The sequence below is a fragment of the Theobroma cacao genome, chromosome 2, assembly GCF_000208745.1.
Source record: "Theobroma cacao cultivar B97-61/B2 chromosome 2, Criollo_cocoa_genome_V2, whole genome shotgun sequence".
In the NCBI taxonomy this organism is placed as follows: Eukaryota; Viridiplantae; Streptophyta; class Magnoliopsida; order Malvales; family Malvaceae; genus Theobroma; species Theobroma cacao.
In genome coordinates, this window is record NC_030851.1 from 37,464,187 (window position 1) to 37,468,650 (window position 4,464).

A 4,464-nucleotide genomic window follows, 5' to 3' on the forward strand; every position below is an offset into this window, starting at 1 on the left:
CCAAATAAAAAGACGTTAGATCACCTCATCATTGTCCATTTCTTGAAAAGTCAAAAATACCCCCTAATCATGTTGACATATCAAAGACAATGTTAAGTATAGAACGAATATGTAGGTAGGATTTATTACACTTTAAATAATAATAAACTTTGCTATATAAATTATAAATATTATACACAATATTTTATATATTAATATTATTTAATTATAATAAAAGGTTTGATTATCTTCTAATACAAAATATCATTAAATTATAATAAAAATATATTTGTATGTTGATGAAAATATTATTTAATTATAGTAAAAGTTGTTTTGATTTTATTACTTAGAATGTTTTTATCTTTTAACAAAATATATTTCTTTAATTTTTCAATAAAAAGTATTTTTTTCTTAGTATTTTTGGTTTTTAATTAAAATTTTTTTAAATAATATATATTTTTTATCATTTAGCCATTATTCGTTAACTATTTTTAAAATTATTCCTACTAACCAAATAATGGAATAAGTAATAATAGCAATTTCTATCTATTCCATTCTCACGAACCAATCTACATAATAGTTATTCTTCTTCTATTCTATTCCCTTGGAATGACTATTCTATTCTCATTCTATTCCTTCTAGTAAACCATGCATGTTGTAAGGCTATTCGCATAATTCTCTTTTGCACACCGTTTGGTGGGAGCAAAATAAGTTTTTAAAATAGTGTCTATTAAAAGGCTTACCTTGAAGTCAATTTTTTCGATTTCTTGAATTTAATCTAAACCTCATTTGCACCAACAATTTTAAGATTTATTTTTTGTGTAATTGAAATGAAAAATGACTTTACTAAAAGAGATGACTACCAATATAGTCAAGTTAGATCGCTTTGAAGAAGAATCTATGAACGATAATCATTTGTGGCAAAATGGTGCTTCATCTGATTATAAAATAAGTTTATTTCCTTATTTGATATGAATGATATTGTATGTAATATTCATAGTAAATGCATATTGGTTGGAAGGAAGTATTTTGTCATATCCATAAATGATCATTTTATTATGAATCAATTTCATAATCTTGAATGCATGCTAAATAGCTTTAGGCAATATAATCTTAATATAGATAAAGCTATTGTGGTGTCTTCCATAATTGATAGACTTTCCCCTTCATGGAGAGTTATTAAAAAAAACTCTAAAACATAAGAAAAGAGGAGATATCTAACGAAGACCTTGATAATCATCTTCGAATAGAAGAAGATTATTACAAACAAGAAGAAGTTAAGCAAGATGAAAAGAAAAGGATTTTGATGGAAATAATCTTGAGACTTCAAAGTCCATGTGATGGAACACAAACCAGCAAACAAGTCGATCTTGCACAACAAAAGAAAACATTTAATTGGTACGAATGGCAAAAGTTATAAGATCAAAAGGAACAAAAAAGGTCCACGTTTTCATTGTAATAAACTTGGACACTTCAAGGCGAAATGTAGACTTTTGATACACAAGACACAAGGTGTGAACAACAACAAGTTTGTTGTTATGGTTTCTGAGATCAATCTTTTCTAAGATGATGGAGCATGGTGGATTGACACTGGTGTAACTAAGCATGTATGTAAGGACAAGAATTTCTTCAAGTCCTTTGAAGTAGTTAATAATGGAACGGTATTGTACATGGAAAATTCCTCCACTACACAAGTGAATGAAAAAGGCATCGTGCAACTCATGTTTACTTATGGAAAAATACATATACTAAACAATATCTATTATGTACCGAAAGTTAGAAAGAATCTTTTGTCAGGTGGTTTGTTGAATAAATATGACTTTAAATTAATACTTGAGGCAAATAAGTTCATCTTTACAAAAGGTGGACCATATGTGGGCAGTGGATACTTATTTGAATACATGTTCAAGCTTAATATTAATAAGAATGCTACTAGTTTTACTTATATTGATGCCTCATTTAATGTTCATGATAGTAAAGTAGTATTGTCTAATCTATGGCATAATAGATTGGGTCATGTTCATTATTGAAGAATGCATGATATGACTAAATTAGAGTTGATACCTAATATTGATGGAAATAATGATATGTACAAGACATGCATGGTTACTAAAATCACAAAAAGCTCATTTCTTAAGATCAAAAGAAATTCTAAATTACTTGCATTAATACATTATGATATTTATGACATGATAGTACTCCAACAAGTGGTGAAAAGAAATACTTCGTAATTTTTATACATGACTTCTTTAGATATTGTTATATTTACTTATTTCATGCTAAAAATGAAGTAGTAGAGAAGTTTAGAATCTATAAAACTAAAATTGGATTGCATTGTGAATTGATTGTCAAATGTTTACGGAGTGATAGAGGAGGTGAATATTATGATCTCAAGTATTTTGTGTCATTTGGTATTATTCATCAGATTATCGTTTCATACACATCGGAACAAAGTGGTGGAGCAGAATGTAAGAATCGATTTCTTAAAGAAATGGTTAATGTTTTGCTTTTTAATTTGGGTTTGGGAAAAGGATTTTGGGGAGAAGCCTTATTAATGGCTTGACATATACTAAATAGAATTTCAAACAAAATGAGTAAAACTACTCCTTATGAGCTATGAAAAAAAAAGAACGCTAAACCTTAATTATTTAAGAGTTTGGGATTGTCGAGCCATACTAAAAGTTTCATAACAAAAGAAAAGGAAAGTGGGTGAAAGAGGAATTGAATGTACATTCATAGAATATGTTAAACATAGTAAAGCATATTGTTTCATGGTGATAGAGCTTAATGATTTATATTCCATTAATACCGTCATGGAATCAAGGGACGCTATTTTTGATGAAACAAGGTTTAATTCAATTTCAAGACCCTAATAACTAGTAACAAAAAGTGATAAACTTTCGAAAAATGGTGAGAAAATTATTAAGCTTCAAAGAAGTAAAGAAATTAGAAAAACAAAGACACATGGATCATATTTCCTCATATACTTAGTAAAAGGTATAAGAGAAGAAACATGTGAATACTTACCTTACTACTTTAATGTAGAAGGTGAAAGTGATCCTTAAACTTATGAGGAGGCAATGAGATTTTAAGGTGCTTCTTTTTGGATAGAAGTAATGCAAGATGAGATAGACTCAATAATAGGAAACAAAACTTAGAAATTGGTAAACCTTCCATTGGGTTCCAAGCCAATAAGTTGTAAATGGATTTTGAAAAAGAAAATAAAAGTTGACGGAACCATTGATAAGTTTAAAGCAAAGTTAATGGCTAAGAATTTTAAATAAAAGGAAGGTATTGATTATTTTGATACATATGCACAAGTAGAAAGAATAATTACAATTAGAGTGCTTATAGCACTTGCATTTATATATGAGATGGTAATTCACCAAATGGATGTTAAAACATCATTTCTAAATGGTTAATTATATGAAGAGGTGTATATAGAACAACCCAAAGGGTTTGCCTTTCCTGATCAAGAAAGGAAAGTGTGTAAGCTTATAAAGTCTTTATATGGATTAAAAGAAACACCTAAACAATGACATGAAAAGTTTGATGAGATTGTGCTAGCAAATGGATACAGGATCAATCAATTTGACAAATATGTCTATAGTAAGTTTCATAATGGTAAATGTGTCATCATTTATCTATATGTGGATGACATGTTAATCTTTGGTACCAATTTGGAGCAAGTGGAGGACATCAAAAGGTTCTTATCAAAGAATTTTGAAATGAAAGGTATGGGTGTGGGATGTTATTTATGGTATAAGAATAATGAGGGACAATAATGGCCTAACATTGTCTCAATCTCATTATATTGAAAAAATTATAATGAAGTATGTGTAAGTTAGATTGTATGTCAATGTCTATGCCTTTTAATTTTAATCTAAGGTTAAAACCCCAAAAAAGACAAGTTGATAGCACAAAATGAATATGCAACGGGTGATTAGATGTCTAATGTATGTTATGGTGTGTACAATGCCGGACATTGCTTTTGCGGTTGGGATGCTAAGCCAATTTACAAATAATTCAAGTAAAGAACATTGGTATGTTGTTCATAGAGTTTTAAGGTACTTAAAGAGTACAATGAATTATGGTATTTGTTATTGAAGTTTTCCTTTAATTTTAAAAAGGCATACATATGCTAGTTGGAACTCAAATAGAATGGATCATACCTATATGACTGGTTGGATTTTTATGATTGGTGGGGTAACTATTTCTTGGGGTTCCAAGAAACAATTTTGTCAAGTAGACTCTAACATGATGGCTGAATTTATAGCCTTAGTATTTGCCACCCAAGAAGCAAAATGGTTGAGAGATTTACTCTATTAAATTCCGTTGTGGCCTAAACCAATGGTATCAATCTTGATACATTGTGATAATGAAGCAACAGTATCAAAGGCATGTAATCAAGCATACAGTGAAAAGAGCTGATATATTGAACTTTGACATAGCATTGTGAGACAAAGAATTAGTGATGGTAAGATC